The sequence below is a fragment of the Ornithorhynchus anatinus genome, chromosome X2 (genome assembly GCF_004115215.2).
Source record: "Ornithorhynchus anatinus isolate Pmale09 chromosome X2, mOrnAna1.pri.v4, whole genome shotgun sequence".
Lineage (NCBI taxonomy): Eukaryota > Metazoa > Chordata > Mammalia > Monotremata > Ornithorhynchidae > Ornithorhynchus > Ornithorhynchus anatinus.
Genome location: NC_041750.1, coordinates 12,630,695 through 12,643,294, shown reverse-complemented (window position 1 = coordinate 12,643,294; position 12,600 = coordinate 12,630,695). Strand labels below are relative to the sequence as shown.

At 50.2% G+C, this 12,600-nt stretch overlaps 1 protein-coding gene across 1 annotated transcript in view; it reads left to right on the top strand.

Moving 5' to 3' along the window:
- Positions 1-12,600, top strand: part of ATP8B3 (ATPase phospholipid transporting 8B3) — a 53,838-nt gene that overhangs the window by 18,613 nt on the left and 22,625 nt on the right. The window lies entirely within an intron of this gene.

Below are 12,600 nucleotides of genomic sequence, written 5' to 3'. Positions count from 1 at the left end.
CTTAATATGGGGAATAAGACTGTGAGACCCTTTTGGGATGGGGACTGTGTCCAACCCAATTTGCTTGTATCCACACTAGCGTTTAATGCAGGGCCTGGCACAAAGTAAGCACTTAACAAACACCACTATTATTATTAACACATATTTATTTGCAACCTTCCTCAGCACTTATGTGTATATGTATGATTGATTTGGACATAGAATTTATTTATTTTGATTACTCTATTTGTCAATTGAGAAGCAGCATAGCTTACTGGATAGAGTACGGCCCTGGGAGTCAGATGGACCTGGGTTCTAAGCCTGGCTCTGCCATGTGTCTGCTATGTGACCTTGGACAAATCACTTAACTTCTCTGTGCCTTAATTACCTCATCTGTAAAATTGGGATAAGAGTGTGAGCCCCATGTGGAATAGGGACTTTGTCCAACCTGATTAACTTGTATCTACCCCAATGCTTAGAACAGTGCTTGGCACATAGTAAGCATTTAACAAGTACCATAATTATTATTGTTATTATTAAATTATTTCATGTCTAGCTACCCTGTTACAGTGTAAGCTCCTTGTGGGCAGGGAACATGTCTCATGCTTCTGTTGTACTATCCTAGTAGAGAGCACTGTACTAAGCACTTGGAAGAGTACAATAATAAATAATGGTATTTGTTAAGCACTTACTATGTGCCAAGAACTGTTCTAAGTGCTGGGGTAGATACAGGATAATCAGATTGTCCCATGTGGGGCTCACAGTTTCAATCACCATTTTTTACAGATGAGGTAACTGAAGCACAGAAAAGTTAAGTGGCTTGCCCAGGGTCACACAGCAGATAAATTGAGGAGTGGGAGTAGAACCCACATCCTCTGACTCCCAAGCCCATGCTCTTTCCACTAAGCCATGCTCCTTTTCAATAGAGTTAGAGTTCTTAGTAATAATATTAATAATGTTGGTATTTGTTAAGTGCAGAGCTCTGCATAGTGCAGAGCACTGTGTGCAGAGCACTGTTCTAAGCACTGGGGTAGATATTCATTCATTCATTCATTCAATAGTATTTATTCATTCAATAGTATTTATTGAGCGCTTACTATGTGCAGAGCACTGTACTAAGCGCTTGGGATGAACAAGTCGGCAACAGATAGAGACAGTCCCTGCCGTTTGACGGGCTTACAGTCTAATCGGGGGAGACGGACAGACAAAAACAATGGCACTAAACAGCGTCAAGGGGAAGAACATCTCGTAAAAACAATAGCAACTAAATAGAATCAAGGCGATGTACAATTCATTAACAAAATAAATAGGGTAACGAAAATATATATAGTTGAGCGGACGGGTACAGTGCTGTGGGGATGGGAAGGGAGAGGTGGAGGAGCAGAGGGAAAAGGGGAAAATGAGGCTTTAGCTGCGGAGAGGTAAAGGGGGGATGGCAGAGGGAGTAGAGGGGGAAGAGGAGCTCAGTCTGGGAAGGCCTCTTGGAGGAGGTGATTTTTAAGTAAGGTTTTGAAGAGGGAAAGAGAATCAGTTTGGCGGAGGTGAGGAGGGAGGGCGTTCCAGGACCGCGGGAGGACGTGACCCAGGGGTCGACGGCAGGATAGGCGAGACCGAGGGACGGCGAGGAGGTGGGCGGCAGAGGAGCGGAGCGTGCGGGGTGGGCGGTAGAAAGAGAGAAGGGAGGAGAGGTAGGAAGGGGCAAGGTGATGGAGAGCCTTGAAGCCTAGAGTGAGGAGTTTTTGTTTGGAGCGGAGGTCGATAGGCAACCACTGGAGTTGTTTAAGAAGGGGAGTGACATGCCCAGATCGTTTCTGCAGGAAGATGAGCCGGGCAGCGGAGTGAAGAATAGACCGGAGCGGGGCGAGAGAGGAGGAAGGGAGGTCAGAGAGAAGGCTGACACAGTAGTCTAGCCAGGATATAATGAGAGCCCGTAATAGTAAGGTAGCCGTTTGGGTGGAGAGGAAAGGGCGGATCTTGGCGATATTGTAGAGGTGAAACCGGCAGGTCTTGGTAACGGATAGGATGTGTGGGGTGAACGAGAGGGACGAGTCAAGGATGACACCGAGATTGCGGGCCTGCGGGACGGGAAGGATGGTCGTGCCATCCACGGTGATGGAGAAGTCTGGGAGCGGACCGGGCTTGGGAGGGAAGATGAGGAGCTCAGTCTTGCTCATGTTGAGTTTTAGGTGGCGGGCCGACATCCAGGTGGAGACGTCCCGGAGGCAGGAGGAGATGCGAGCCCGAAGGGAGGGGGAGAGGACAGGGGCGGAGATGTAGATCTGCGTGTCATCTGCGTAGAGATGGTAGTCAAAGCCATGAGAGCGGATGAGTTCACCGAGGGAGTGAGTGTAAATGGAGAACAGAAGAGGGCCAAGAACTGACCCTTGAGGAACTCCAACAGTTAAAGGATGGGAGGGGGAGGAGGCTCCAGCGTAGGAGACCGAGAATGATCGGCCAGAGAGGTAAGAGGAGAACCAGGAGAGGACAGAGTCCGTGAAGCCAAGGTGAGATAAGGTATGGAGGAGGAGGGGATGGTCGACAGTGTCAAAGGCAGCAGAGAGGTCAAGGAGGATCAGAATGGAGTAGGAGCCATTGGATTTGGCAAGAAGGAGGTCATGGGTGACCTTAGAGAGAGCAGTCTCGGTAGAGTGGAGGGGATGGAAGCCAGATTGGAGGGGGTCTAGGAGAGAATGGGAGTTAAGGAGCGCTTACTATGTGCAGAGCACTGTACTAAGCGCTTGGGATGAACAAGTCGGCAACAGATAGAGACAGTCCCTGCCGTTTGACGGGCTTACAGTCTAATCGGGGGAGATGGACAGACAAGAACAATCAGGTTGTCCCACATGAGGCTCACAGTTAATCCCCATTTTACAGATGAGGTAACTGAGGCCCAGAGAAGTTAAGTGACTTGCCCACAGTCACACAGCAGAGCCGGGATTCAAACCCATGACCTCTGACTCCCAAGGCAGGGCTCTTTCCACTGAGCCATGCTGACTCTGCCCTCAAGGAATTTACAGCCTAATGGGGACAACAGATACTAAAATAAAATACAGATAGGAAAGAGAAGAAGGAAAAATGGATAATGTAGATGAATGAGTGATTAATTGGGTAAATCAGTAGGTTCAGATATGCTACAGGTGGTTGTGAGTACCTAAGTGAGTAGCAGGTGTTGAAGTGGTAGTTGGGAGGATATAATCTGGGGCAAACAGAAATGAATTGGGGAAGATCTCTTAGAGGAGATGCCATTTCAGAAGGGTTATGGTAATGGAGACAGCTGAGGTTTGCCAGATATGAAGTGGGATGGAGCTACAGCCAGCAGGAAATAGTAGTAAAGGTATTCATTAAGTTCCCACTGTACTAAACATTTGAAAAAGCTAGAAACTTAGCTAGGGAGAAATGAAGAGAGTAAGCTAGGGAGTGTGTAAGATGAGGAGCAGCATGGCCTAGTGGATACAGCTTGAGCCTGGGAATAAGAAGAACCTGGCTTCTAATCCTGACTCCACTATGTGCCTACTGTGAGACCTTGGGCAAGTGACAACTTCTCTGTGCCTCAGTTATCTCATTAGTAAAATGGGGATTAAGACTTGGGAGCCCAATGTGGAACAGGGACTGTGTTCAACCTGGTTACTTTGTATCTACCCCAATGCTTAGTACAGTGACTGGCACATAGTAAGCACTTAACAAATACCATACAAAAGGAAAGTTGGTGGAGAGTCTTCAAGCCCATCAGGAGGAGTTTATGCTTGATGCAGAGAGAAATGGGAAACCATTGGAGGAGAGGGAAGATGTAAGATGAATAACCCTTCATAAAAACTGGAAATAAGGGGGTGTTAGGGTAGGAATGGGAGTGATTTATGTAGGTTTGATTGAAATCAATCAATTATATTTATTGAGTGCTTACTGTGTGCATAGTATTGCACTAAGCACTTGGGAGAATACAACAGAATTAGCAGACACATTCCCTGCCAATAACAAGCTTATAGAGTAAAGGGGGAGACAGACATTAGTATGAATAAATAATTTTAAATATATAATTTAAAGATATATACATAAGTTTTGTGGGGTTAGGAGTGGGGCAAATAGCAAATGTCCAAAGGTCATGGCTTTGCATAGACAATGCAGAAGGGAAAGCAAGCTGGGGAAAAGAGGGCTTAATCAGGGAAGGCTTCTTGGAGATGTGACCTTAATTATGCTTTGAAGGTGGTGAAAGTAATGGTCTAGTGTATATGGAGGGGGAAGAGAGTTCCAGGCTAGGGGGAGGTCATGAGCAATGGGTCGGTGGCAAGATAGACGAGATTGGAGCACAGTGAGTAAGCTGGCACTAGAGGAGCAGAGATTGTGGTCTGGGCTGTAGTAGGAGATTAGTGAGGTGAGGTAGAATGGGCCAAGCTGATTGAGTGCTTTAAAGCCAGTGATAAGGAGTTTCTGTTTGATGTGGAGGTGGACGGGCAGCCATTGGAGGTTCTTGAGGAGAGGGGAGACATGGACTGAACATTTTTGATGATAAATGATCTGTGCAGCAGAGTGAAGTATGGACTGGAGTGGGAGAGACAGGAGGCCGGGAGGTCAGCGAGGAGGCAGATGCAGTAGTCGAGGGATAGGATAAGTGCTTGGATCAGCATGGTAGCAGTTTGGATGAGGAGGAAACGGTGAATTTTAGTAATATTGTGAAGGTAGAACTGACAGGATTTGGTGACATTAAATATGTGGGTGGAATGAGAGACATAAGTCGAAGATAAAACCAAGCTTAAGAGCTTGTGAGATAGGGAGGATAGTGGTGCTGTTTACAGTGATGGGAAAGACAGGGAGGGACAGGGTTTGGGTGGAAAGATAAGGAGTTCAGTTTTGGACATGTTTAATTTGAGGTGTTAGTGGGACATCCAAGTAGATTATTATTTATGGTATTTGTTTAGTGCTTACTATGTGCCAGGCACTGTATTAACTGCTGGGGTAGATACAAACTATAATCAGTTTGGGCAGAGTTCCTATCCAGATGGGGCTTATAGTCTTAATCTTCATTTTACATATGAGGTAACTGAGGCACAGAGAACTCAAGTGATTTGCACAAGGTTACACAAGAGACAAGTGGCAGAGCCAGAATTAGAAGCCAGGTCTGTATGACTCCCAGGCCCATGCTCTATTCACTAGGACTCGTTGCTTCTATTAGGCCATGCCTTGAAGGCAGGAGGAAATGCAAGATTGCAAGGAAGGAGAGAAGTCAAGGCTGGAGATATAGATTTGAGAATTATCTGCATAGAGATGGTAATTGAAACTCTGGGAGTGAATGAGTTCTCCAAGGGAGGGGTTATAGATGGAGAATAGAAGGGGACCCAGAACCTAGCCTTGAGGGACCCCCACTGTCAGAGGGTGGGAGGCAGAGGAGGAGCCAGCAAAAGAGACAGAAGGAGCAGTCAGAGAGATGGGAGAAAAACCAAAAGAGGACAGTGTCAGTGAATCCAAAGTTGGATAAAGTTTCAAGGAGAAGGGGGTGGCCTACAGTGTCAAAAACAGCTGAATGGTCTAGGAGGATTAGCATGGAGTAGAGGCCATCAGATTTGGTGAGAAGATAATTGGTTACCTGAGAGAGGGCTGTTTCTGAGGAGTGAAGGAGATGGAAGCCAGATTGGAGGGGATCTAGGAGAGAATAGGAAGTAGAGACAGCAGGTGTAAACAACTCTCTCAGAAGTAAAGAGAGATGCAGCATGGCTTAGTGGATGTAGCATGGGTTTGGGAGTCAAAAGGACCTGGGTTCTAATCCTGACTTGGCCACATGTCAGCTTTTATAGCATTTACAGATGTGGTACCTTGGGCAAGTCACTTAACTTCTCTGTGCCTCAGGTACCACATCTGTAAAATGGGGATAAGAGTGTTAGCCCCATGTGGGACAGGGACTGTGCCCAACCTTATTAACTTGTATCAACCCCAGTGCTTAGAGTGCTTATCACATAGTAAGCACTTAACAAGTACCATAATTATTATTATTAAAGGAGCTGCCAGAGTGAGAGGCTAAAGCGGTTTCACAAAGTAACTTCACCTTTATGGACAGCGATCAAGCTCTTTGGTGATCAAGCTCTTAGAGATCGAGGCCAATGTAGCAGGCCAACTCAACACTTTCCCCAATCCTTTAAGAGTTGCTTTCATCTGTACTACGGAAGAGGGGGTGGGGAGGGGCGGGGAAAGTGAAGCAAGCAGCATTAGACTTTGCTTCCAGAGCTTGCTTGGGAATGCACCACTTCCCCACTCTGGACTAGAGCTGTGGCAAATCCCAAACCAAGGAATGGACTTTGAACTTTTAACTGTGCTAAGGAGCACTCTCCTTCCCTCCCCTCCATTTCCTGCCTGGACCCAGTTGGACTGTAAAATTTTTCACTAGACACATTTTAAAACAAAAACCTGATCTTGTTTTCTTCAGAGATTCTAGGACATTTTAAATGACCCATTGGGAAATTCACTCCTAGCATAGTCTGCAGCTGCCGCCATTTTGTTCTCTCCAAGCCCCTCCCAATCAGACCCTCAACAGGCAGATTGGCAGATGTGTCCACCAATAAGATCCTGCCTAGGGGAACCAATCAGAGGAAGCAACCTATAAATACCCCAAAAAGCAATGTTTTCAAGTGTTGGAATGTGATCCAAGAAGGCCTTTTGGGGCCCAGTCATTTTATAATCTTTCGTACCTTAGCAAGATGCATCTTTGTTAGGTGCCCATTGAAGATAGGGAGGGGGAGAAAGGAGAGCAGGAACGAGTGCTTTCAGGCAGTGAGAGGCTCCAGGGTCAGGGTGCAGGTGAAGGGAGTGGGTTTAGAGAGCAGGGGGAGACACCCTCTTGAGACACAGCAGGGAAACAGGAGAAGGATGAGGAAGATGTAGTGACATAGTGAAGAGGTGATGGAGTACTTCGGGGAGTTAACTTGGGAAAATCAACAAATAATCGAAGATCTCCATAAATGACACAGAGCTGAATGCTGTCACTGAATTCTGCCAAATAGGCAGCATTCTGTTTAATGATGCAAGTAGGTAGAAAACTGAATCAAGAAAGTATGTCTCTGGGAGATTGAAGGATAAAATGTGCACCAATATGGCCTCAAGATTCAGATCAAACTGAAGGTCTAGAACAGTTGATCATGTTAGATCTTCTTTGTCTGAATTTTGGAACTATTCATTCATTCAATAGTATTTATTGAGCGCTTACTATGTGCAGAGCACTGTACTAAGCGCTTGGGATGAACAAGTCGGCAACAGATAGAGACAGTCCCTGCCGTTTGACGGGCTTACAGTCTAATCGGGGGAGACGGACAGACAAGAACAATGGCACTAAACAGCGTCAAGGGGAAGAACATCTCGTAAAAACATCTCGTAAAAACAATGGCAACTAAATAGAATCAAGGCGATATACAATTCATTAACAAAATAAATAGGGTAACGAAAATATATACAGTTGAGCGGACGAGTACAGTGCTGTGGGGATGGGAAGGGAGAGGTGGAGGAGCAGAGGGAAAAGGGGAAAATGAGGCTTTAGCTGCGGAGAGGTAAAGGGGGGATGGCAGAGGGAGTAGAGGGGGAAGAGGAGCTCAGTCTGGGAAGGCCTCTTGGAGGAGGTGATTTTTAAGTAAGGTTTTGAAGAGGGAAAGAGAATCAGTTTGGCGGAGGTGAGGAGGGAGGGCGTTCCAGGACCGCGGGAGGACGTGACCCAGGGGTCGACGGCGGGATAGGCGAGACCGAGGGACGGCGAGGAGGTGGGCGGCAGAGGAGCGGAGCGTGCGGGGTGGGCGGTAGAAAGAGAGAAGGGAGGAGAGGTAGGAAGGGGCAAGGTGATGGAGAGCCTTGAAGCCTAGAGTGAGGAGTTTTTGTTGGAGCGGAGGTCGATAGGCAACCACTGGAGTTGTTTAAGAAGGGGAGTGACATGCCCAGATCGTTTCTGCAGGAAGATGAGCCGGGCAGCGGAGTGAAGAATAGACCGGAGCGGGGCGAGAGAGGAGGAAGGGAGGTCAGAGAGGAGGCTGACACAGTAGTCTAGCCGGGATATAACGAGAGCCCGTAATAGTAAGGTAGCCGTTTGGGTGGAGAGGAAAGGGTGGATCTTGGCGATATTGTAGAGGTGAAACCGGCAGGTCTTGGTAACGGATAGGATGTGTGGGGTGAACGAGAGGGACGAGTCAAGGATGACACCGAGATTGCGGGCCTGCGGGACGGGAAGGATGGTCGTGCCATCCACGGTGATGGAGAAGTCTGGGAGCGGACCGGGCTTGGGAGGGAAGATGAGGAGCTCAGTCTTGCTCATGTTGAGTTTTAGGTGGCGGGCCGACATCCAGGTGGAGACGTCCCGGAGGCAGGAGGAGATGCGAGCCTGAAGGGAGGGGGAGAGGACAGGGGCGGAGATGTAGATCTGCGTGTCATCTGCGTAGAGATGGTAGTCAAAGCCGTGAGAGCGGATGAGTTCACCGAGGGAGTGAGTGTAAATGGAGAACAGAAGAGGGCCAAGAACTGACCCTTGAGGAACTCCAACAGTTAAAGGATGGGAGGGGGAGGAGGCTCCAGCGTAGGAGACCGAGAATGACCGGCCAGAGAGGTAAGAGGAGAACCAGGAGAGGACAGAGTCCATGAAGCCAAGGTGAGATAAGGTATGGAGGAGGAGGGGATGGTCGACAGTGTCAAAGGCAGCAGAGAGGTCAAGGAGGATCAGAATGGAGTAGGAGCCATTGGATTTGGCAAGAAGGAGGTCATGGGTGACCTTAGAGAGAGCAGTCTCGGTAGAGTGGAGGGGACGGAAGCCAGATTGGAGGGGGTCTAGGAGAGAATGGGAGTTAAGGAATTCTAGGCATCGATTGTAGACGACTCGTTCTAAGATTTTGGAAAGGAAGGGTAGTAGGGAGATAGGACGATAACTGGAGGGAGAAGTGGGGTCAAGAGCGGGTTTTTTTAGGATGGGGGAGACGTGGGCATGTTTGAAGGCAGAGGGGAAGGAGCCCTTGGAGATTGAGTGGTTAAAAATAGAAGTTAAGGAAGGGAGGAGGGCAGGGGCGATGGTTTTAAGAAGGTGAGAGGGAATGGGGTCCGAGGCGCAGGTGGAGGGGGTGGCACTTGCGAGGAGGGAGGAGATCTCCTCTGAGGATACTGCAGGGAAGGATGGGAAAGTAGGGGAGGGGGTTGTTGGGGGGGAGGGGAGAGGCGGAGGGGTGACTTTGGGGAGCTCAGACCTGATCGTGTTGATTTTCGTGAGGAAATAGGTGGCCAGATCATTAGGGGTGAGAGATGGGGGAGGGGGAGGAACAGGGGGCCTAAGGAGAGAGTTAAAGGTCCGGAACAATCGGCGGGGGTGACGGGCATGGGTGTCGATGAGGGAGGAGAAGAAGCTTTGCCTGGCAGAGGAGAGGGCAGAGTTAAGGCAGGAAAGGATAAATTTGAAGTGTGTGAGGTCGGCTCGGTGCTTGGACTTTCGCCAGCAGCGCTCAGCAGCTCGAGCATAGGAGCGTAGGAGGCGGACGGAGGAGGTGATCCAGGGCTGTGGGTTAGTGGAGCGAGAGTGGCGGAGGGAAAGGGGGGCGAGAGAGTCAAGATGAGTAGAGAGGGTGGAGTTGAGAGCGGAGACCTGATCGTCGAGAGTGGGAAGAGAGGACAGGGCGGCAAGGTGAGGAGAGATGCTATTGGAAAGACGGATGGGATCGAGAGAGCGGAGGTCTCTGTGGGGCAGTAGCGAAGATTTGCAGGGGGAGGGAGTGTGAGAGATGAGGCAGGTGAGAAGGTTATGGTCAGAGAGAGGGATTTCAGAGTTGGTGAGGGAGGAGATAGTGCAGCGGTAGGAGATGACGAGATCGAGGGTGTGACCGAGTCGGTGAGTGGGCGCGGTATGGTGGAGGAGGAGGTCGGCAGAGTCGAGGAGGGATAGCAGGCGGGCGGCAGAGGAGTCGTCGGGTACATCCGTATGGATGTTGAAGTCTCCAAGGATCAGAGTGGGCAGAGAGAAGGAGAGGAGGAAGGTGACAAAGGGGTCAAGGTGGTTGAAGAAGTCGGAGGTGGGACCGGGAGGGCGGTAGATGACGGCGACAAGTAACTGGAGTGGGTGGTAGAGGCGAATGATATGGGCTTCGAAGGAGGGGAAGGAGAGGGAGGGGGGAGGAGGGATAGTGCGGAAGCGGCATCGGGGCGAGAGGAGGAAGCCGACGCCTCCTCCCTTACCGGTGAGTCTGGGGGAGTGGGAGAAGGAGAGGCCTCTGCCGGAGAGAGCGGCGGCGGAGACCGTGTCTTCGGGAGAGAGCCACGTTTCCGAAAGGGCGAGGAGGAGGAGAGAGCGGCAGAGGAAAAGGTCATGGATGAAAGGTAGCTTGCCTGTAATAGAGCGGGGGTTCCAGAGGCCACACTTGAAAGTAGCTGTGGGTGCAAGGGGAGGAGGGGGGGAAGGGCGGGGGGAGGGGAGGGGTTGGATGGGAAGGAGGTGGCGGGGCCCTGGACGAGGAGAGGGGGCTGAGGGGTGGCGGTGGGACAAGAGGACTGGGATGGGGCATGGGTGGGGAAGAGAGAAGGGGGAGGGGGTGAAGAGGGGGTTTGGTGGGGGGAAGAGTAGGGGGAGGGGGAAGAGGGGTAGCGCTGGTAAAGTGGGGTTCTAGGGCGGGAGGGGGGGGGGGAGGAGACGGAGAGAGCGGGAAAGAGCTGAGCGAGAGAGGGGAAGGGGAAGGGGAGGATAGGAAGGGGCGGGAGGGGGGAGGGGGGAGGAGGGACATGGCGAGGCCAGAGAGGTGGGTGGCAGCACTGACAACAATAAACAGTAATAAACGAAATCGGTAATATAGCAACATGATACAATATGATACAATACAGTGGTGCTAATATAGCAACATGATACAGTATGATACAATATAGTCGTGTTAATAAAAGGGGTGATGACCAGGGTCGGGGGTAGACTCGATTAAGGGGCGACCTGATCAAATTCAAAATCTGACGACAATAAACAATAAAAAGCGAGATCGCAAATATAGCAACATGCTACAGTAAGGCACACTACAATAGTGTTAATAAGCAGGCGATGACCAGGGTCGGGGACGAGCCGACCCTACCCGATCAGACTCAAAGTCAAGCGGCCAGCGGCCGAGAGAGTCCCAGAGCTCATGACCAAATAACCCTGTGGCGGCGGGGGGGGCCCTGAGGTTGTCCGGGGTGGGTGGCGGCCGTAGGCGGCGGCTAAGGTAAGGTAACATGGTGAGAACAAGGACGTCGTCGCCCGGGGCGGGGGCGGGAGGGATGAATCACCTCAAGAGGGAAGAGGGAGTGAGGCCTTCCCAAAATGGCCGCCTCAGGCAGAGTGGGGGCTTCCTAAAATGGCCGCCTCGGGCGGAGTGGGGGAGCGGTTGGGGAGCACAATGTCCCCGGGCCCGAGCAGGGGGACACAATGTCCCCCGAGGACACAATGTCCTTGGGGCCGAGAAGGGGAGCACAATGTCCCCAGGATCGAGAAGGGGAGCGCAATGTTCCCGGGCCCGAGCGGCGGGGGGCGGGTGGACTGGAAGCTGGTGGCTGGGGGTCTGTGGGGGCGAAGATCCGTAGTGTCGGAGTTCCCGAGCGGGGGTGCGGAGATCCAGGTTGTGAAAGGCTGAGGCGGGCGTGGGTCCGGACGGTCCGAGGCTCAGCTCCCCGGTGGAGGCGGAGGAAGAGCAGATGAGTCAGCGAGCGGTAGGCGAAGGGGGGCTTGTCGGGAATCGGGGCAGGGGCCGGGTGGGCCGAGGCTGCGCCTCAGGGGAGCAGAGATCCCGAGCCCACGAGGTAATGGCTCCAAGGGTCCGGGCGATGACAAGGCTCAGCTTCCCGGGAGAGGGGGTGAACTACTCCAATGCTATCTACGTGTCATGCTTAAACATCAAATGGCAAGAACGGATCATAAAAAATGAGGTCCTGGAACACAGCCCACCAACATCGAAGCAATTTTCTTCACATCTTACCTTTGCTGGGCAAGAAATTCAAGGAGAATGGATGGCAGTAAAACACCTAAGCAGCTGTTCTGGGGTGGGCTGAAATGAAAAACTATAAACTGGATGGACAGATGGAACACTTGAAAGAACAGTCAAGTGAAAGCTCAAATAATGTGGCAAAGCCATGAACAGTTGGGGGATAACAGCATCTTTATTATATACAGTACTCAGAAATGGCATGAGAGACTTATTCATTCATTCATTCATTCAATAGTATTTATTGAGTGCTTACTATGTGCAGAGCACTGTACTAAGCGCTTGGAATGAACAAGTCGGCAACAGATAGAGACAGTCCCTGCCGTTTGACGGGCTTACAGTCTAATCGGGGGAGACAGACAGACAAGAACAATGGCAATAAATAGAGTCAAGGGGAAAAACATTTCGTAAAAACAATGGCAACTAAATAGAATCAAGACTTAGACCAGAATCTTCAGGAAAATCAGGATGGAAAGAGGGAGAAATGAAATGGCACCAGGCATGGTAGATAACAAATGCAGTAATCCATCAAGAGTCCACATATTCAGGGAAGTGATGGTTAGTTACACATTGGTTTTTGTCAGCCACACTTCCAACACACCTGATTAAAAATTAAACCCTCAATAGCATCAGCTTCAAGTCTAAAGGTTACCTGGAAGAGTTATAAATAAGCCATCTAGTCCTGGGT